The sequence below is a fragment of the Tachyglossus aculeatus genome, unplaced genomic scaffold (assembly GCF_015852505.1).
Source record: "Tachyglossus aculeatus isolate mTacAcu1 unplaced genomic scaffold, mTacAcu1.pri scaffold_75_arrow_ctg1, whole genome shotgun sequence".
Classification (NCBI taxonomy): domain Eukaryota; kingdom Metazoa; phylum Chordata; class Mammalia; order Monotremata; family Tachyglossidae; genus Tachyglossus; species Tachyglossus aculeatus.
Window position 1 is genome coordinate 78,561 of NW_024045092.1, and position 23,362 is coordinate 101,922.

The 23,362-nt window shown below is 49.2% G+C and overlaps 1 pseudogene; it reads right to left on the reverse strand.

Annotated features, from left to right (window-relative positions):
* Nucleotides 1–7,341: 7,341 nt before the first annotated feature.
* Nucleotides 7,342–20,473, reverse strand: LOC119923965 (annotated as a pseudogene).
* Between the last annotated feature and the right edge of the window lie 2,889 nt (nucleotides 20,474–23,362).

Consider the following 23,362-nt stretch of genomic DNA (forward strand, 5'->3'; position numbering starts at 1 on the left):
GTTGGGCACACTCCCTGTCCCAGCTGGGGCTCACAGACTCCATCCCTATTTTGCGGTTGGGGTAACTGAGGCCAGGAGAAGTGAAGTGACATGTCTAAGATAACACAACAGACTAGTAGTGGAGCCGGGTTAGTTCTCTTCCTGAGTCCCAGGCCCGTGCTCTGGTCTCTACACAATGCTGCTTCGCTAAATAGCTACTGACTTACAAATCAGTCAATTAGCAGTATTTATTGAGCACATACTGAGTGCAGATCACTGCACTGAGAGCTTGGGAGAGTACAGTACAACACAAATGGTAGGCATGTTCTCTGCCCACAGTGTGATTTCAGGCTAGAGGAGCAAAGAAAGTAAAGGAAGGGGGATCCCCGATCCTGAGAGGCCTGCCGTCACACCGCGGGACCACTGCTCCCGAAAGGATCCTTCTCCTCCGGACTCTGCCGCGAGAGCCGCGGATCTCCCTCCCTCCCACCCCGACTAGCCTGCTATCGGGCTCCCATTACTCCCGCCCGGACATCTGCATCCCCGCTCGAAGACACCGAGGCCCCTGGACTGCCCCCCGCCCCATTATCACTAGACTCACCCCTCGAAGAGACTCTACTTCGTCCAAGTAGCCAACTGGGATCGTAGGACATTGTTTCCCTGCTTCCACCCCCCGCCCCCGCCATAAGCGAACTTATTTGAGGAGCCCTCACTCCCTCCTTCCCGGACCGGACATGACTGAGTCCCCCGCCCCACTCCCAGGGAAAAAAGGCCCTTGTTCTCACCAAGTTACTTAAACAACAACCCTATTCACCCATGCTATTTGGCTCTGTACTCCTCTTCCCAGGCGTTTCCTCTCCCATGACCCCCATAACATTTCCGCCCTACTCCAGAACTGTCATCCACAGGACTCCATCCTCCACCACCTCAGAGACATTTCTGCCAAGAGCCCCTGGATTCTCCTTGCCATTAGCCTCTTTGATTTGATTTGACTGACCCTTGGACAATTCATCCTACTGCTGTGGGCAGCATCTGCCTATTCTATGGTTACTTCTGCATGCTAATTGTTAACTTCTCTCTATGATGTCATCATCTGCTTATTTCATTATTGCCATCGCTTGTTAATTAACTACTCTCTGTTATGTAATCATCTGCTTATTTGATCATTGTTTCTGCATATGATTGTTAACAGCTCGCTGTGCTCACCATGAACTACCAATTCCCCTGCTCCCATCTGCTCTTCCCAGTCCTCACCTTCCCCTTCCCCTCTCCCACCCAGCTCTTTCCCTCAATTTCTCCAGCCCCCACCACTTTCCCCCACCCCTCTCCAGAATCCCTCTGTACCAGCGCCAACCCTCAACCCCTCACTTCCAAACCCTTCCCTTCCCTCCCCTCCTCCCCGCCCCAGCCCCATCCCAGTTCTCCTTTCTCATCGCCACCCTTCTTCCCCCTCTCCCCGCCCAGGCCTCCGCCAACTCATTCCAATCCCAAACCTCCCCTCCCCTCACACCCTTCCCCCTCCCTCCCCTCCCTCCACAGCTGCTGCCAAGTGTGGCCTTTGAAACCCCTGCTCCATTATAGGTAAGCTCCCTTTCATCCTCCACTGGTTCCTTTTTCTCTGCCTTCAGACATGCCCATGTCTCCCCCATCCTAAAGAAAACCTTCTCTTGATCCCACTGCCCCTTTTAGTTATCGCTCCGACCCTTCCTTTCCAAACTCCTAGAACGAGTCATCTACACTCTCTGCCTTGAATTCCTCAAGTCCAACGCTCTCCTAGACCCCCTCCAATCCAGCTCCCATCCCCTACAGTCCACCGAAACTGCCCTCTCAAAGGTCAACAATGACCTCCTTCTTGACAAATGCAATGGCCCCTACTTTATCCTCGACCTGTCAGCTGCCTTCGACACGGTGGATCACCCTCTTCTCCTAAAAACGCTGTTCAAATTTGGCTTCAAAGACTCTGTCCTCTTCTGGTTCTCCTCTTACCTCTCCGGCCTTTCATTCTCAGTCTCATTTGCAGGCTCTTCCTCCCCCTTCCTCCCTTTACTCTAGGGGTTCCTCAAGGGTCAGTCTTTGGTCCCTTTCTATTCTCTATCTACACTCACTCCCTTGGTGAACTCATTTGCTCCCACGGCTTCAACTATCATCTCTAGGCTGATGACACCCAAATCTACATCTCTGCCCCTGTTCTCTCTCCCTCCCTCCAGGCTTGTATCTCCTCCTGCCTTCAGGACATCTCCATCTGGATGTCTGCCCGCCATCTAAAACTAAATATGTCCAAGACTGAACTCCTTATCTTCCCTCCCAAACTCTGTCCTCTCCCTGACTTTCCCGCCCATATAGACAGCACTACCATCCTTCCCATTTCACAAGCCTGCAACCTTGTTGTCACCCCCTACTCTGCTCTCTCGTTCACCCCATACACCCAATCCATCACCAAAACCTGCCAGTCTCACCTCCTCAACATCACCAAGATCTGCCCTTTTCTCTCCATCCAAAACACTACCTTGCTGGTTCAATCTCTCATCCTATCCCTACTGAATTACTGCATCAGCCTCCTCTCTGATCTTCCATCCTCCTGTCTCTCACCGCTACAGTCTATTCTTCACTCTGCTGCTTGGATTGTCTCTGTACAGAAATGCTCTGGGCGTGTCACTCCCCTCCTCAAAAATCTCCAACTGTTGCCTGTCAACTAGACTGTTAGCCTGTTGTTGGGTAGGGACCATCTCTGCTACCGACTTGTACTTCCCAAGTGCTTAGTACAGTGCTCTGCACACCGTAAGTGCTCAATAAACACGATTAAATGAATGATTGATTGAATGAACCTTTGAATCAAGCAAAAATACCGCACTCTCCGCTTCAAGGGTGTCCATCGCCTCGCCCCCTCCTACCTCACTTCCCTTCTTTCCTTCTACAGTGCAGCCCGCATCCTCCACTCTTCTGCCACTAACCTCCTCAACGTGCCTCCTTCTCGCCTGTCCCGCCATCGACCCTCGGCCCACGTCCTTCCCCTGGCCTGGAATACCCTCCCTCCACACATCTGCCAAACTAGCTCTCTTCCTCCCTTCAAAGCCCTACTGAGAGCTTACCTCCTCCAGGAGGCCTTCCCAGCCTGAGCCCTCTTTTTCCTCTCCTCCTCCCCATCCACCCCTCTGCCCTAACTCCTTCCCCTCGCCACAGCACTTGTATATATTTGTACAGATTTATTACTCTATTTTACTTGTACATTTTCACTATTCTATTTATTTTGTTAATGATGTGCATATAGCTATAATTCTATTTATTCTGACGATTTCGACACCTGTCTACATGTTTTGTTTTGTTGACTGTTTCTCCCTTCTAGACGGTGAGCCCATTGTTGGGTTGGGACCGTCTCTATATGCTGCCAACTTGGACTTCCCAAGTGCTTAGTACAGTGGTCTGCACACAGTAAGCGCTCAATAAATGCGATTGAATGAATGAAAGGAAGGAAATTATAGTTTTGAAAACTCCTTCTGATTCCAGTAATTTATCTGGAATTTCTGAGTCCTCTAGACCATAAGCTCCTTTTGAACAGGGGAGGCAGAGTCACTGTCTTACATAGGGCTCACTGCCTCAATCCCAATTTTACAGTTGAGCTAACTGAGGCACAGAGAATTAAATGACTTGCCGAAGGCCACATGGCAGATAAGTGGTAAAGGCAGGAGTAGAACCCTGGTCCTTCTGATTCCCAGGCCCGTGCCCTATCCATTAAGCCATGCTTCTTCTTAATTGCCTTTTTGATCATAATCAGCATGACATTCTTTCAGCACTTACCGGTTGTCCAACCCTGTTCTATGCCTATGGTAGATGCAAGTTAATGGGGTCCGATACAGTCCCTGTCCTCCATGGGGCTCACATTCTAAGAGGGAGAACAACAGCTGAATCTCCATTTTCTAGATGAGGAAACTGAGGCACGGAGCGGTGGAGTGACTGCCCATGGTCACATAACAGACGTAGTGGAGCCGGGCTTAGAACCTCATCCTCTGAATCCCAGGCCCGTGAACTAACCACCAGGACACACTGCTCTCTATTTGGGCCTACAGTACCAGCTCCCAGTGACCGAGTTGAGAAAGTTCCTACTTGCTGAATTCATTGCTCTCCTCAATTTTCCTCAGCATGCCTCCTCTATGGACCCATGCTTTCAGTTCCCATCCCATTCTCACTGCTATCTTTTTGTCTGAGGGTTTTGCATTGAGTGATTTTTTTTAAATAGGCATCTGTTAAACGCTTACTATGTGTCAGACATTTAATCAAGTACTGGGTCAGACAGAAGCTAGTCATCTTGAACAGGATCCATACCCTTCATGGGGCTCACAATCTAAGAGGGAAGGAACAGCAGGTATTGAATGCCTATTTAACTGATGAGGTAACTGAGGCCTAGAGCAGTGAAGGAATTCTCCCAAGGTCACACTACAGACAAGGGGCAGAACGGGGATTAGATTAGAGATGGTTGTCGAGACCAGTCATACACCCCGATGGTAAATGCTCAATAAATAGCGCTGGTTGATAATCCTCTGATCCTAGGACAATATTGGCTTAAATCCTTCAAGGATGCAATTAATATGGAATACTGTATAAGCGCCCTGGGGATGACAATGCAGTAGATTAGGTAGACGTGACCTTTGACCACATTGCCAAGATCCGCCCTTTCCTCTCCATCCAAACTGCTACCCTGCTCATTCAAGCTCTCATCCTATCCCGTCTGGACTACTGCACCAGCCTTCTCTCTGATCTCCCATCCTCGTGTCTCTCTCCACTTCAATCCATACTTCATGCTGCTGCCCGGATTATCTTTGTCCAGAAACACTCTGGGCATATTACTCCCCTCCTCAAAAATCTCCAGTGGCTACCAATCAATCTGCGCATCAGGCAGAAACTCCTCACCCTGGGCTTCAAGGCTCTCCATCACCTCGCCCCCTCCTACCTCACCTCCCTTCTCTCCTTCTACTGCCCAGCCCGCAACCTCCCTCCTCCACCGCTAATCTCCTCACTGTACCTCGTTCTCGCCTGTCCCGCCGTCGACCCCCGGCCCACGTCATCCCCCGGGCCTGGAATGCCCTCCCTCTGCCCCTCCACCAAGCTAGCTCTCTTCCTCCCTTCAAGGCCCTGCTGAGAGCTCACCTCCTCCAGGAGGCCTTCCCAGACTGAGCCCCTTCCTTCCTCTCCCCCTCGTCCCCCTCTCCATCCCCCCATTTTACCTCCTTCCCTTCCCCACAGCACCTGTATATATGTATATATGGTTGTACATATTTATTACTCTATTTATTTATTTATTTATTTTACTTGTACATTTCTATCCTATTTATTTTATTTTGTTGGTATGTTTGGTTCTGTTCTCTGTCTCCCCCTTTTAGACTGTGAGCCCACTGTTGGGTAGGGACTGTCTCTATGTGTTGCCAATTTGTACTTCCCAAGCGCTTAGTACAGTGCTCTGCACATAGTAAGCGCTCAATAAATACGATTGATTGATTGATTGATTGATTGACCAAAATAGTCCAATACTACTGTATTATACTTTCCCAAGTACTTAGTTCATTCCGCTGGACATGGTCAGTACTCGTCAAATTCCACTGAATCTGGTCTGATCTGATCACCTTGAGGTGCAGCATGGCCTAGTCGAAAGAGCAGGAGCCTGAGACTCAGATGATCTGGGTTCTAATCCCTGCTCTTCCAGGTGCCTGCTGTGTGACTTTGGGCAAGTCACTTCACCTCTGTGTACCTCGGTTTCCTCATTTTCAAATGGGGATTCAATGCCGGTTTTCTCTCCTACCTGGACTGTGATACAGGACTTCACTGGACCTGATGAGCTTGCATCTTCCCCAGTGCTTAAAACACTGCTTGAGCCAAAGCAAGCACTTAAGACTGCCCTCTCTCTGCCTTGGTGCTAAATTCCTCTTTGACTAAAATCAACCAATCATATTTATTGAGAGTTTACTGTGTGTAGAACACTGTCCTCAGCACTCGGGAGAGTACAGTCCAACAGCAGCAAGCTATAGAATCGTTAGTGTAGGTTTCGGTTAACCGCTCCCTGATTTCCCCACCAAAATAAACGATAATAAATGATCTGATTTATTTTCTTACTTTTCTTAAGATCTGGGACCTGGGGTGTGGCCCTTCTCCCCTCCTCTTCTCCAAGTTCCTGGATGAAAGGGTCTGGTCCAGACAATCCTCGCCCGGGGAAGGCAGCCGGGTGGTGCAAGTCAGGTCTCAGGGACACATGACGTGATAATCAGGGCTACGACAAGCCTGGGCTCCTCACGGTCCCTGAAACGGTGGAATAGTCAGTCGGGAAGTGAGAACGGCAGTTATGCGGACTGGCTTCGGTGGCCAGTGTTGGGAAATGTGGGAGGCTGAGACCTGGGGGACCATGTATCTCCCGGCCCTGGCTCGCTTTATTTTATCCTGGGATCTGTTAAGGGTTAACCCTGCCTCAGGAACTGTTCTAAGGGCTGGGGTTCATACAAGATTATCAGTGGGACCCCGTCCCTATCCCACCGAGGGCTCACAGTCTTAACCCCCATTTTTCAGACGAGGCAACTGAAACCCAAAGAACTGAAGTGTCTTGCCCGAGGTCACATGACAGAGATGGGATTCGAACCCAGTCCATGTGGCTCCCGGGCCTGTGCTCTGTCTACTAGACCACATAGATTCTGATTAGGTCACACTGCTTCTCATGGTGTGGGAGCCCACGCGGGGGGAGTGAGGAGGCAGCTAGGACCCCAGCACAGGCCCCAGGGTTCTGAATCCACTGCCTGCATCTATTGAACTCTGCCTCTGGTCCTCTGGGCTCCCGGCCGGGAGTTTTGGGAAAGGAAGGACCGGGGCAGGAAGCTCCTCTCCCCAACGCTTAGTACAATGATCTGCACACAGAAAATGGTCAAACATTACGACTGAGTGATTAATTGGTTGATTAAGGCAGGACCTGTGGGAAGTGGGAAGTCTGGGAAAGAATCAGAGAGGAGTTGACTGCAGCTGCAGTGGTGGGCAGAGGGGTGCAAAGAAGAGAGACGTACAGAGATTATGTACATAGCCATCATTTATTGCAAGTAATATCTGCCTCCCCATCTATACTAGAATTTCATTAAGGACAGGGAATATGTCAGTTATACCGTTATTGAGTAATGATAATAATGATGATAATCATAGAATTTGTTAAGCACTTACTATGTGGCAGGATAGTCTCCCAGGCACTTGCAGAGTGCTCTGCACACTATGAGTGCTCGATCAATGAGATAAGAGTGATTGGTTGGACAAGGGAGGGGAGAAGAGTGCAGAGCTGGGAAGGATGGGATTCTTAGGCCCAGAGTGCGACTGGTTCAGGGTTGCTGTATCTCATCCCACTCAGGTAGGGCTGTCTAGGAAACTCAGGGTGGACCCCGGTTCCCTCAGAATGTGGGAGGCGCTGCACTCGACCGCCTCCTGTGGAGGAAATTTGCACACCACTTCTCGGAGCTCAGGTCCTTGGGACCGACCATGACCAGAGGTCGAAGGCCGAAGGGAAAGAAAGAACATGGGGGATTTGGGAGCCGAAGTAGGAAGTCACCTCATATGAAATGGAGCCTTCTAGTCAACACCCGTGGAGTCGCACGTTGGTGGGGAGGGGCTGCATTCGAACCCTCTCCTTTGAGGGCCCACGCCCCTGAACCTCGGCCCGAGGATCTAGGCCAATGGTACCCCGTTCCAGGATTCCCCTGCCACCCAGAAGCCGCCTTCTGGTGTTCCTGTCTGGCCTCAGCAGGATCACATAGTCCTTGGGCCCGAAGATGCAGTCAAGGAGCCCGGCGCCGGAGGCCAGTATGGAGAAGACTTCCACGGCCACCATGGCCTTGCCCTTAGTGCTCAGGTAGGTGGGCAGGAAAGAGACCCAGATGCTGCAGAACAGCAGCATGCTAAACGTGATGAACTTGGCCTCGTTGAAGCTGTCCCTTCCTCACCTTCCTTCTCTCCTTTCCATGCCCACTCTGATCCTCGGAGACTTCAACATCTAAATGGATATACCTGGTGACTCCCCTGCCGCCCGCCTTCTATCTCTCCTTGACGCTGCCAACCTCTTGCTCCACCCCACCTCGCCCACTCACCAACTTGGTCACACCCTCGACCTCATCATCTCCTACCACTGCACTGCGTCCACCCTCACCAACTCAGAAATCCCTCTCTCTGATCATAATCTTCTCACCTGCCTCCTCACTCACACTCCTTTCCCCTGTAAATCCATATTGCTCCCTCACAGAGATCTCCGCTCTCTTGACCCCATCCATCTTTCTGAGCGCCTCACTCCCCACCTCGCCTCCCTCTCCTCTACCCAATCTTGATGATCAGATTACTGTTCTCAACTCTACCCTTTCTACTCAGCTAGACTCACTCGCTTCCCTTTCCATCCGCCGCTCTCATACCACTAACCCATAGGCCTGCATCACTGCCACTGTCTGCCTACTTCGCTCTTATGCTCGAGCTGCTGAATGCTGCTGAAGAAAGTCTAAACACCATGCCAACCTCGTTCACTTCAATTTTATCCTTTCCTGCCTTAACTCAGCCCTCTCCTCTGCCAGACAAAACTATTTCTCCTCCCTTATTTACACCCATGCCCATCACCCCCGCCAGCTCTTCCATACATTCAACTCCCTTCTCAGGCCCCCGGTTCCTCCCCCTCCTCCTTCCCTCACCCCCAACGATCTGGCCTCCTACTTCATTAATAAAATTAAATCCATCAGGCCCGACCTCCCCAAAGTCACTCCCACCCTTCTCCAAACCCCTGGCTCTCAACACTCTCTGCTACTCTCCCATTATTCCCAGCAGTATCCTCAGAGGAGCTCTCCTCCCTCCTCTCAAGTGCTACTCCGACCACCTGTGCTTCTGACCCCATTCCCTCTCATCTCATGAAATCTCTCTCTCCGTCCCTCCTCCCCTCCTTAACTTCCATCTTCAACCTCTCACTCTCCACTGCTTCCTTCCCCTCTGCCTTCAAACATGCCCATGCCTTTCCCATCCTAAAAAATCCTCTCTTGACCTCACCTTACCCTCGAGTTATCGCTCCATCTCCCTCCTACCATTCCTTTCCAAACTGCTTGAAGGAGTCGTCTACACACACTGCCTCGAATTCCTCAGCACCAACTCTCTCCTCGACCCCCTCCAGTCTGGCTTCCGTCCCCTACAGTCCAGGGAAACTGCTCTCTCAAAGGTCACCAATGATCTCCTGCTTACCAAACCCAACGGCTCCTACTCTATCCTAATCCTCCTCGACCTCTCAGCTGCCTTCGACACTGTGGACCACCCCCTTCTCCTCAACACGCTATCCAACCTTGGCTTCACAGACTCTGTCCTCTCCTGGATCTCCTCTTATCTCTCCGGTCGTTCATTCTCAGTCCCTTTTGCAAGCTCCTCCTCCCCCTTCCATCCCCGTACTGTGGGGGTTCCTCAAGGTTCAGTTCTTGGTCCCCTTCTGTTCTCAATCAATCAATCATATTTATTGAGCGCTTACTATGTGCAGAGCACTGTACTAAGCGTTTGGGAAGTAAAAATTGGCAACATATAGAGACAGTCCCTACCCAACATTGGGATCACAGTCTAAAAGATCTACACTCACTCCCTTGGTGACCTCATTCGCTCCCACGGCTTCAACTATCATCTCTATGCTGATGGCACCCAAATCTACATCTCTGTCCCTGCTCTCTCCCCCTCCCTCCAAGCTCACATCTCCTTCTACCTTCAGCACATCTCTATCTGGATGTCTGCCCACAACCTAAAACTCAACATGTCCAAAACTGAACTCCTTGTCTTCCTTCCCAAACCCTGCCCTCTGCCTGACTTTCCCGTCACTGTTGACGGCACTACCATCCTTCCCGTCTCACAACCCCACAAACTTGTTGTCATCCTCGACTCTGCTCTCTCGTTCACCCCTCACATCCAAGCTGTCACCAAACCCTGCCGGTCTCAGCTCTGCAAAATTGCCAAGATCTGCCCTTTCCTCTCCATCCAAACCGCTACCCTGCTCGTTCAATCTCTCATCCTATCCTGTCTGGACTACTGTATAAGCCTCCTCTCCGATCTCCCATCCTCTTGTCTCTTCACGCCGCTGCCCGGATTGTCTTTGTCCAGAAATGCTCTGGGCATGTTACTCCCCTCCTCAAAAATCTCCAGTGGCTACCAATCAACCTGCGTATCAGGCAGAAACTCCTCACCCTCGGCTTCAAGGCTCTCCATCACCTCGCCCCCTCCTACCTCACCTCCCTTCTCTCCTTCTACAGCCCAGCCCGCACCCTCTGCTCCTCTGCCGCTAATCTCCTCACCGTGCCTCGTTCTCGCCTGTCCCACCGTCGACCCCCGGCCCACGTCATCCCCCTGGCCTGGAATGCCCTCCTTCCCTACCTCCGTCAAGCTAGCACTCTTCCTCCCTTCAAGGCCCTACTGAGAGTTCACCTCGTCCAGTAGGCCTTCCCAGAATGAGCCGCCTCCCTCCTCTTGGCCTCCTCCGCCCTCCACGCCCCTACCTCCTTCACTTCTCCACAGCACCTGCATATATGTATATATTTTTGTACGTATTTATTACTCTATTTATTTATTTATTTTACTTGTACATATCCATTCTATTCATTTTATTTTGTTAATATGTTTTGTTTTGTTCTCTGTCTCCCCCTCCTAGACTGTGATCCCACTGTTGGGTAGGGACCGTCTCTGCTGCCAACGTGTACTTCCCAAGCGCTTAGTAAAGTGCTCTGCACACAGTAAGTGCTCAATAAATACGATTGATTGATTGATTGATTGATTGTCCGGCAGCTTCCTGGCCAGGAAGGCCACAGTGAGGCTGACCAGGGCCAGGAGCCCCGTGTAGCCCGGGACGCAGTATAAGGCGATGGAAGAGCCCACGTTGCACTAAACGATGATGACCCCGGCCTCAGATGCCAAGTCCACATCAGGGAATGGGGGTAATGTCTCCAGCCAGACCATGCAGATGCCCACGTGGACCAGGGAGCAGATGAAAGCGATGGAGGAAGGCGCCGTGGGCCCCAGCCACATCCTCATTCTGCTCCCTGGCCCGGTGGCCCTGAAGGCCAGGACCATGGTGACCGTCTTGGCCAACACGGTGGAAACGGCCACTGAGAAGGTGACTCTGAAGACCGTCTGTCGCAGGAGGCAGGTGGCCTGGCTGGGACGGCTGACAAAGATCAAGGAGGATAGGAAGCAGAGCAGGGGGGCTGTGAGGAGGGTGTAACTGAGACTGTGGTTTTTAGCTTTCACTATGGGGCTGTCCCGGTGGCGGTGAAGACCCCTGAAACCAGGGTGGTGACGAAAGGAAAAAAGAGGGCTGAAGACACTATAACCATTCCCAAAGGCTCCTTGTAGGAAAGGAAGACCACAGCTTTCGGGACACATTGATCTTTTTGAGGATTTGGAAATTCATCTTGTGGGCATTTGATGCACTGAGCCACATCTGAAAGGAATAAATGGAATTTTACAGCTCCTTTGGTTCAAGGCATGAAATTCGGTCCCTGGGTGAGGGAAGGTGATGATACAGGCACAAAGGAATGCAGAGAAGAGCAATCCGAAGAATCATGTTGATGGACGAGCAGCTTCTAAAAGCCTGGAACGAGTCTAATGACTCCACTGTATAGTACTCTCCTAAGTTCTTGGGACAGGGCTCTGACCAGACTAAGCACACAAGAAACACCATTGATCGATTGGAAGGATGGATTTGGTTCACTTTGCCCAGTCATCCTCATTTTGGATTTGCCCCATGTGCTGACCTCCACCCCACAGCCCTACCATCTGTATCTCTAATTTATTTTAATGTCTGTCTCCCCCTCTCAAAGGTAAGCTCCTTGTGGGCAGGGTACGTGCCTGTCAACCGTTGTATCGTACTCTCTCAAACACTCAGTTCAGGGCTCTGCACAGAGTAAGCACTCCATTAGTACTGTTGATCAAGTGATTGTGGACATCTACCAACTCTGCTGGATTGTATCCTCCCAAGTGTTCAGTATAGTGATCTGCACACAGTAGGTGCTCAATTAATAGCATCGGTTGATTGATTGACAGGGTCATGAAGGAAACCTCCCAGATTGTGAAGACTGTGGACCTGGCAGAGTACAACCCAGAGAATGTGTCTGTTCATTGCTGAATTGTACTCTCCCAAACGCTTAGTATAGTGCTCTGCACACAGTAAGTGCTCAACAAATATGATGGAAGGAATGACTGAATGATTGAATGACAATAACGACAACTAGACAATAGGGTGAGGAGGAGGCTGGTGATTCCAAGTGTCCCATGCCCCCCACCTCCTGCCTGGTCTAGTGGATGGAGCCAGGGCCTAGGAGTCAGAAGGAGCTGGGTTCTACTCCTGGGCTCGCCACTTTTCTCTGGGTGAATTTGGGCAAGTCGTTTTACTTCTGTTTGCCTCATTTACCTCGTCTGTAAAACTGGCATTAGAACAGTGAGCCCCATTTGTAACGGGGACTGTGTCCAACCTGCTTATCTTTTGTCTACCTTAGCAGTTAGTACAGGGCCTGGCACATAGTAGACTCTTAACAGAAACTATTATAATAATAATAAACCTCCAAGCATCTGGGTGCTTCTGTCAGAGACTGTGACTCAGATCAGAATTATTGTGGCATTTGTTAGCATTAAGCACTTACTTATGTAACAATAAATGTACAAAGTGCTGGAGTAGATACCACATCATTAGGTCCAAAATGGGACTCACAGCCTTAGTAGGAGGGAGAACAACGATTGAATCCCCATTTTGCAGATGAAGGTACTGAGGCACAGAGAAGTGAAATAACTCATCCAAGGTCACACAGCAGACACGGCGGAGGCTGAATTTGAACCCTGGTTCTCTGACTCTCAGGCCCGGGGCTCAGGGGCTGCTGCATGTTTATAACAGTGTAGGGTAGAGGAAGAACTAAACTCCTGCGAATAGAGGCCCTGGGTTGAAGTCCCTGTTCTGATACTTTCTTGCTTTAAAATCTGGGGCAAGTCGCTTCTCTTCTCTGGGCCTCACTTTCCTCAACTCTAAATTGGGGATTTAATTCCTGTTCTCCTTCATACTTAGACTATGAGTACCATGTGAGGCAGAGACTGTGTCCAACATGTTTACCCCAGCACTTAGAACAGTGTTTTTTTCCTTCTTCTTCTGTCTGGTATTTGTTCAGTACTTACTATGTGCCAGGCACTGTACTAAACACTGGGGTAAACACAGATTAATAAAATGGGATAAGGTCCCTGTCCCACCTGGACCTCACATTCTTAATCCCCATTTTAGAGATGAGGGAACTGAGGCCCAGAGAGGCAAAGGAACCTTCCCGAGGTCACACAGCAAAAAAGTGGTGGAGCTGGGATTGGAACCCAAGTCCTCCTGACTCGCAGGCTCATGCTCTCTCCACTAAGTCACACTGCTTCTCTAGACACCTAGTAAACGTTTAACAAATATCACAATCATTATTTTTATTATCGTTATTATTTCATGCTCTCGAAAGTTCTCCTGTTATGTCCTGCCCGGCCTACCGCTGTCTGAGCAGGAAGCACGATTCGCGGTGGACACCTACCAGTCTGATTGCTTATCTCTCCCTCGGCACACGGCACACAGTTGTAGCAACAGGCAGCCTTCCTTTCCCGAGCTGTTTTCCTGAATCCCGGCTGGCAGCTTTCACTACATATGGAGCGGAGTGTCTGTGAGAGAAGGGCAAAAGGGAAATGGGCAGTGTTTCCCGGATTCATCCCCGCCCACAGACCCATGGTAGTCACATATACATCTGCCCTTCATTTATTTATATTAACGTCTGTGTGCCCCTCTCTGTGGTAAATTTGGCATGTCTATTATATTGCTATATTGTACTCTCCCAGACACTTGATACAGTGCTCTGTACACGGTAAGCTGTAAAAAGCTACAGCTGACTGACTGATCAATGGCTTTTATTGAGCACTTCCTGTGTGCAGGAGGCAGCATTAACAGCTTCGTTCATTTATTTGCACTTACTGAGCACTTACTGTGTGTAAAGCACTATACTATGCACTTGGGAGAGTACAACATAAAAATAAATAGACAAATACTTGCCCACAATGCCCTTAGAAGAGTACAATGCAGCAGAATCGGTGATCACATTCCCAGAAGACAAGTATTTGGCAGTCTAGAGGGGGAGATATAAAAACCATTTCTCATATGGAATGCAGAGTTATATACATATGTGCTTTGGGACGAATGTCAAATGTCCACAGGGCACAAATCCAAGTACATAGACAAAGCAGAAGGAAGAGTAAGCTGGGGAAGGAGGGCTTAATCAGCGAAGGCCTCTTGGAGGAAATGTGACCTTAAAAAGACTTTAAAGATGGGAAGAGTCGTGGTCTGGTCATATATAAGGGGCCAGAGGGCCAGGGGAAAGCAGCAGATAGGGGTAGGTGGCATGAACGATGAGATTGGGGCAGGGAGATTAAGCCGACGCTACAGAAACCAGGTATGAAGGCTGGGCTGCAGTAGGAGATCAGTGGGGTAAGGTAGGAGGGGATGAGCTGACTAAGTGATTTAAAGCCCGTGATAAGGAGTTCCCTCTTTTCAATTCATCCATTTCTACAGTCCTACCAGCTTCTGGTCCCAATAAAAACCTCATCTCTCGCCCAATAACTCCTCTTCAATCAACCTATCAATCAATGGTTTTTATTGAGCACTTACCTTTCGAAAAGGACAGTACTAAACACTTGGAAGAGTACAACAGAACAGAGTTGGAAGCCACGCTCCCTGCCCACAAGAAACCTCAAGGCCAGAGATGGAGACAGACACTAAAATAAATTACAGATAAGGACAGGGGTGCTGTGGGACTGAGGGTGGGGTGAACACCAACATGAATTGGCCTTGTTGAAGCTGTCCACTCGCTTCTGGCCAGGAAGGCCACCATGAGGCTGACAGGGGCCAGGAGCCCCATGTAGCCTAGGATGTAGCAGAAGGCACCGGCAGAGCCCTCGTTGCACTGGATGACGATGACCCTGGCCTCGGAAGCCACGTCCAAGTCGTCTAAGTGTAGATGGCCACTTGGACCAGGAGCAGATGCAGATGATGGAGGAAAGTGCCCTGGGTTCAGCCACATCCTCATTCTGCTCCCCGGTCTGGTGACCCTGAAGGCCAAGACCACGGTGACAATCTCCACAGCATAGTGGAAATGGCTACTGAGATGAAGACTCCAGAAGCCCCTTATTCTGGGATGCAGAATCCCACCCTCCTGCTCTCTCTCCTCCTCCTCCCCGTTCTACCTTCATTACCTCAGAAAGCAGCTTGTTCCACATTATCCTCTCCTCACTGATGGTGAAATCTTGGCCAGCTGGGGCCAGGGGCATAAACTCTCCCACTTTGACGTAGCCTTTGGTGCCATTCTCTAAAGTCTGATAGTTCAGGATGTCCAACATGGTGATCACCCAGTCGTGGTCATCTAAATGGATCTGCTCACCCGTGCTGGAGTGGAACTGAGTATTCTTCAGGGATGAGTGAAGCTGAAGGGAGAGGGGGACACTGGGGGTTGAAGTCACAAAAGAAGCAGGGTTCCCTAGTGGATACAGCTCGGGCCTGAGAGTCACAAGGACTGATCTCTCCTCCCGGTTCTGCCACTCCTCTGTTGGGTGATCTTAGGCAAGTCACTTCACTTCTCTGGCCATCAGTTCCCTCATCTGTACAAGGAGGATTAAAACTTCAGGTGGGTTGTGGAATTGAGTCCAACCTGATTAGTTTGTATGTTCCCCAGCATTTAGAACTGTGCTCGGAACATAGGAAGTGCTTAAAAAATATAATTTAACAGAAGAAGATGAATGTTCTTCTGACCCTGAGATGGTCATACTTGGCCCAACCCACGCAGAAGATACCCAGGAACTCGATAACTGGGCTTTTCTTGCCAGGGACCAAAGGTGAACAAGAGCCTCCTATGGCTGGGCTTCAGCAAGGGAGGGAGGGAAGAATTACCTGCCGTGGACAAGGAACCCAACTTGGAACATCTCCCAAAGTCTCCATGTCCTTCGAAGCCCAGATCTCTTGGTGGAGGGCATGAGCTATGGTGTACACAGCACTGTACACACTGTAACTCTGGGAAGAGAGGTTCATGTCCCAAAAGTCCAGGGGCCTGCTTTCCAAAGTATCATTTAAATGGCAAAGTCTCAGGGAATCAAAACTATCCAGATATTGACATTCAAAGGCCCAATTCCAGAACGTTGGTAGAAACATGTCCATTGGATATTTACGAGGGTTCAGGATCTGTTAGAAAGCCCTAAAGCCCGGGATCTCCTTCCTACGGAGTGAAAATAAGAAGGAGCCTTGGAAAATGGTGCTGTTTCTCATATACGTGTTTGTTGTCAAATCCCAATCAGATGTGGTGACCCAGACCTTGCCGAAAATGGGGCTGTGGTCCATATGATATACAACTGCCAGTAAAGAGAATGTATCCCCATAGGCAGCGACCACATTCGCAGAAGATATAATCATTTCTCTGTGGTTATACTCCAGCCTGAATACACTTTTACTAAAGTAGTCATTGACTCTTTTAACATAAGCCACACAGATGTCATTCTTGGCCATTTCCTCCATTAGGACCGAGGCAAACGTCTCCCCTCTAATGTCATTGGTGACCAGAATGCCGATCCAGACCCAGTGAAAATGTTTCATGAGACGGATCATCCCCGTGGGCAGATCTGGGGAACTCGCAGAGATCTAATAGAGAAACGGGAACCGGGCCTTAACTCTGAGACTGGGGTCCTCTGGACCGTAGCATATCTGCATAGGAGACAGAGTGGAGGGAAGAGGAGACTCTGGAGTGGACCTACAGACAGGCAGGCATCATCACTCCGTTTTTCCAAATCGATCTATCAACTCATGCGATTTACTGAACACTTATTAGGTGTAGAAACCTGTACTACACCTTTGCGAGACTACAACAGAACTGTCAGTCAGGCTCCCTGCCCACAGGGGGCTTACAGTCTAAAGGGAGTCTGTCTTTTTCTTTTTCTACTAGTTCAGCTTTGCTTCCCTTGGTGTGATGCATTGTATTAGGCACTTGTGAAGTAGAGACTACTCCAGAGAAACTGATTAGTAGTGTAGTCTAGTGGAAAGAACACGGACCTAGGAGCCCAAGAACATGGGTTCTGACCCCAGCTCTGCCACTTGCCTGCTCAGAGATCTTGGGCGAGTCACTTCAAGTCGCTTCATTTGAAAAATGGGGATCCAATACCTGTTCTCTCTCCTTTTTCAACTGGGAGCCTATTGAGGTCTGTATCTGATCATTTTGTATCTTCTCCCGGGCTTCAACAGTGCTTGACACCTAGAAAGACTTTAACAAGTACCGTAATTATTAAGAAAGTGACAAGTTCCCAGCTCTTACACTGTAACAGAGAAAGTGACCTGAAAAACGTTTACAATCAAGGTGTTCCAAATAAATAATTCTGTGCATCTATATCTGTTAGTTCGAGTAACCTGACCCAATGGAATGAACCCAGACCTGGGAGTCTGGAAGCCACGGGTTCTAATACCATCTCCGCCGCCTGTCTGCTATGAGACCTTGGGCAAGTCATTTAACTTTTCTGTGCCTCAGATACCTTATCAGCAAAATGGGGATTAAGACTGTGAGCCACATGTTGGACAGGGACTGTGTCCAACCTGATTATCTTGTACGTACCTCGATGCTTAAAACAGTGACTTGCACCTAGTAAAGACTTAACAAATACCATGCTTACTAATTATTAACTAGATTTATGAGTGCTAAAGTTGGATAGTTGCGTGATAACACTCAGGGGGCTGGCAAATCAACCAGGGAAGGCTTCTTGGTTGTGGTGTGATTTTAGGAGGGATTTGAATGTGATAAGAGGTGTAGACGGATGTGGGGAGGGAGGAAGTCCCAACTGAAGGGAACAGCCGGGCCTGGCAGGCAGAGGCTAGGGGTTCTGATCCCAGCTCTGCCACGTGCTTACTGTGTGACCTCGAGTAAGTCATTTCACCTCCCCGTGCCTCAGTTCCCTTATCTGTCAAACGGTATGCCCCATGTGGGACATGGACAGTGTCCAACCTGATTTTTTGTATCTTGGGAACTGTATGCATAGTTTGTATTTGGAAGAGTCCAACAGACCTTGTAGACAGCCTCCCTGTCTACAAGTGGCTTATGGTCTACAGGGGATCTGCCTTTTTCCTTCTTGGCAAAGATGTAAGTCCACTTCACTGACTTTGGTTACTTCCAAGTATTTCCCTGCCTGGATATGTCCACAGGACAGCACTTAGTGCAGTGGCTGGCACAAGCTAAGGGCTTAACAAATACCATAAAATAACAACAACAACAACAACAACAACAACAACAACAACAAGAACCTAACCCAGATCTGCCCCTAGCCATGGGGACTCCTTACCTGGGGGATCTTGTGGAGACCCAGCAGCCAGGAGCTGGTCATAGACACTGCAGTCGAAATTTCTCCTATGACAGCCAGCAGTTTGTCCCACTGCTCCGGCTCACAGTTGTAGTTGGGAACCATCTGGGCTCTCCCTGAGAATAGAGCCATGGAACTCTCGGCCGCGATCGGCCCCAGGAAGTGGTCGTTGAAGAGATGGATGCCCAGGGAGATATTGGGTAACAGGCTGGGGTCCTTGTTTATCTCCTCCACAGCAAACACCAGGGCCATGAGATGCTGGTAGTGTTTGCTGAAGTATCTGCAATGGAAGGATGGGAGACGGCACTGAATTGTCTGGGTGTGGCGATAAGAGCTCAGGCCTTGGAGTCAGAGAACCTGGGTTCCGTTCCTGGATCCACCACATACCTAGCCTGTAACCCTGGGTCAGTCACCTGACTTCTCAGTAACCTCAGTGACCTCATCTGTGAAATGGGGATGAAGACTATGCACTCCATGTGGGACAGGGATTGTATCCAACCTGATCAGCTTGTGTATTTTTAGTGCCTGGAACCCAGGAAGCACTAAACAAGTTCCAGTGGGAACAAAAATGGGTTAGTTTGTCATAAGGCAATGAGACAAGGGCACAGAGAACAAAAACCCCAGGCACTATGAGGGAAGTAGCTCTGCTAGGGAATATTGCAAGAAGACTGCAAAATCACCTACGTGGGTCGGTCTATCAATCAATTATTTTGATTGAGAACTTTCTTTGTGCAGAACACTACTAAACTCTTGGGAGATGGCATTACAACAGTCCTGATGGGAGTGGCTGTGGGTGCGGTCTTGTGTCTGCTTGATGCCAAAAGTGACCTTGGGAGGCAATGCCGTCAGGGAAAGCAACAGAAGGAAGAGCAATAGAATGTATAATGGTAATAACATTGACAATTAATAATTATGGTATTTGTTAAAAGCTGGCTATATGCCAGGAACTATACTAAGCACGGGAGCAGATGCAAGCAAATCGGGTTGGACACACTCCCTGTCCCATATTGGGTTCATAGTCTCCATCTCCATTTAATAGATGGGCTAGCTGAGGCCAGGAGAAGTGAAATGACTTGCCCAAATCCCACAGCAGACATATGGTGGAGCCAGGGTTGGAACCAATGACTTCCTGACTCACAGGCCAATGCTCTGGGCACTACGCCAAGCTGCTTCGCTCGATAGCTACTGACTTACAGATCAGTCAATCAGTGGTATTCAGTAAGCACAAACTGAGTGCAGATCACTGCACTAAGCGCTTGGGAGAGTACAGTACAGCAGAAATGGTAGGCATGTTCCCTGCCAACAGTGAGATTACAGATTCGAAGAGCCAAGAAATTAAAGGAAGGAATTGATCGTTTTTAATCTCTTTCTGACTCCAACAAATTCTATGGACTTTCCAAGTCCTTAAGACTATAAACTCCTTTTGGGCAGGAAATATATCTCCACACTTTGTTATACTCTCTTACTCCAAACATTTAGTTCAATGCTTTGCACATGGTAGTCAATCATTCAATCAACTATTTTTTGAGCATTTACTGTGTGCAGAACACTGAACCAACTGTGTAATATAAGTGCTCATGGGCAGGGAACATGCCTGCTACCTTCGTTGTATTGTACTCTTCCAAGCTCTTAGTACAATTCTCTGTCGAACAGTAAGTGCTCAATAAGCATCATTGATTTATTGATTTGAGTTTCCTGAACAACTTCATTAGGGTTCTGCTTCTTGATCCCTGTCTGTAGATGTTAGTGCCATCCGTATCCCAGCACTCGTGCCTGCTTCTTCCCCATCCAATAGTCTCATCTCCCTCTCCGCTCCCACCCATCCTACATGGCAGGGAACAGAGACACTTACTCTGTGACCTCAGGAAGGACAGACTCTTCTGCGATAAAGCTGGACGGATCTTTAGTGAAGTTCTCAGTCACCCAAATTACTAATAATCATATCCAGAGAGAAGAGTCCTCCAATCACCACATCTCCATCCTGGTAGTAGCCACTAGAATAATTTCTCTCCAAGGTGCAGAGATGGTTGATCATCCTGCACTGGACATCACACAGCTGGGTGAATAGGATGGTACACAGAAGACTAAAATTCATAGCCATAGTCCTAAAACACAAAGAGAAAAAACTACTCACCAAGGAACAGACTGATCGGATGAGATGAGAGAGCCATTCAGTGTTTCCGAGTACCCTGAGTATAAACTTCACACGCAGGTGCAGCGCTTGGATGGAGACTCTCCTCACTCCAAGACGGCGGAGGGAGTGGATGAGGGGGGATACCTATAGGGTTGCTTTTGCCTGATGCAAGAGGTACTGTTTCCACATGATGATCTTTTTTGTCCGTGGCATAACTAACCTGAGACTCTTCTTCCTCCTCTCTCTCCTGGCCCCCACCTTGCTCCCAGAGAGGCTGTGATCACAGTCGTTGAGAAATAACGGCCCTGTAAGCTGCACCTGCGTACCCGTGATCCCTGGACAAACAACTGTTGCAAACGTGCCTCCCAGCTTTGTTGTGTTGTACTCTTCCGATTTTTTTAGTACAGTGCACTGCACCCAGTAAGCATTCAATAAATACCATTTTTTGACTGGTTCCTCCATTATTCCTCTGATGGATTGACTCTGCCTTTTAACTTACATGTCCAAGACTGAACTCCTTGTCTTCCCTCCCAAACCCTGCCCTCTCCCTGACTTTCCCATCTCTGTTGACGGCACTACCATCCTTCCCGTCTCACAAGCCTGCAACCTTGGTGTCATCCTCGACTCTGCTCTCTCATTCACCCCTCACATCCAAGCCATAACCAAAACCTGCCGGTCTCAGCTCCGCAACATTGCCAAGATCCCCCCTTTAATCTCCATCCACACCGCTACCCTGTTCGTTCAAGCTCTCATCCTATCCCGTCTGGACTACTGCATCAGCCTCCTCTCGGATATCCCATCCTCGTGTCTCTCCCCACTTCAATCCATACTTCACGCCACTGCCCGGATTGTCTTTGTCCAGAAACGCTCTGGGCGTGTTACTCCCCTCCTCAAGAATCTCCAGTGGCGACCAATCAATCTGCGCATCAGGAAGAAACTCCTCACCCTCGGCTTCAAAGCTCTCCATCACCTCGCCCCCTCCTACCTCACCTCCCTTCTCTCCTTCTAAAGCCCACCCCGCACCCTCCGCTCCTCTGCCGCTAATCTCCTCACCGTACCTCGTTCTCGCCTGTCCCGCCATCGACCCCCGGCCCACGTCATCCCCCGGGCCTGGAATGCCCTCCCTCTGCCCATCCGCCAAGCTAGCTCTCTTCCTCCCTTCAAGGCCCTACTGAGAGCTCACCTCCTCCAGGAGGCGTTCCCAGACTGAGCCCCTTCCTTCCTCTCCCCCTCGTCCCCCTCTCCATCCCCCCATCTTACCTCTTTCCCTTCCCCACAGCACCTGTATATATGTATATACGTTTGTACATATTTGTTACTCTATTTATTTATTTATTTATTTATTTATTTATTTTACTTGTACATATATATTCAATTTATTTTATTTTGTTAGTATGTTTGGTTTTGTTCTCTGTCTCCCCCTTTTAGACTGTCTCTATATGTTGCCAACTTGTACTTCCCAAGCGCTTAGTACAGTGCTCTGCACACAGTAAGCGCTCAATAAATACGATTGATGATGATGATGATGAACTGCAGTGTGATTGTGGGCGCATCACTTCGCTTCTCTGGGCCTCAGTCTCCTTGTCCGTAAAATGGGGATGAAATATCTGTTCTCCTTCTCCCTCAGACTGGGAGCTCCATGTGGGACATGGACTGTGTCCGACCTGATATTCCTGTGTCCGTTCCAGAACTTTTACTCAGCGAGCAAAGCTCGGCTTCTTGACTTCCACATCTTAGTCAGGCATAGTGGGAAATTGAACGGTGGGAATTATTCCACTGAATGGTACCCATTTGCGGAGTGAACTGCCCAGGATAGAGTTATGGAACGCATATCATAAAATTAGTAGTAGTAGTATTAGCATTATTAGTATTTGTTATGCACTTAATACGTTCCAGGCACTGTACTAAGAGTTGGGGTGGATACAAGCAAATCTGGTTGAAACCAGTTCCCACACCTCTTGTGGCTCACAATTCTTAATCCCCATTTTACAGATGAGGCAACCGAGGCTCAGAGAAGTGAAATGGCTTGCCCAAGTTCTCACAGCAGACAAGTGGTGGAGCCTGGATTAGAACCCTGGTCCTCTGTTACTTGGATGCATGCTCTATTCAGTAGGCCAAGTTGCTTCTCTATTATTCTTATGATTATGATTTTCTCTCTCCTTTGGGGCCTGCAATGCCAGCACACTGAGACCAGACGGAGAAAGATCCTGCTTCCTGAACTTATTGTTCTGCTCGACTTTCCACAGCATGCCTCATCTATGAATTCATCTTTTCAGTTCCCATCCCATTCTCACCACTCCCTTTTTTCCCAAGAGTTTTGCATTCCCAATGATTTTTTTGGAATGGTATTTGTTAAATGCTTACTATGTACCGGGCACTTTATTAAACGCTGGTGCAGCTGCAAGCTTATCAGGTTGGACTTGGCCCCTATCCCACAAGGAGCTCATCCTGTAAGGGGGAGGGAGAACACGGAGTCAGTCAGTCGATTCTATTTATTGCGACCTTACTGTGTGCACAGTACTATGCTCTGCGCTTGAGAGAGTACAACAGAACAGTACAGCGGACACATTCCCAGCCCACCACGAGCTTACAGTCTACAGGGGGAGAAATACATTAATGCCAATAAAGAAATTACACCCATGTACATAGGGGCTTTAGGGTTGGATGGATGGGGATGAATAAAGGGAGCAATTCAGGGCGAGCAGAAGGGAGTGAAAGAAAATGAAAAGAGGGTATAGTCAGGGAAGGCCCCTTGAAAGAGAAGTGCCCTCAATAAGGCTTTGAAGAGGGGAAGTCTGTCTGTCGGATGTGAAGGCAAGGTGGGGAGGTGTTCCAGGCTAAAAGCAGGACTTGGGC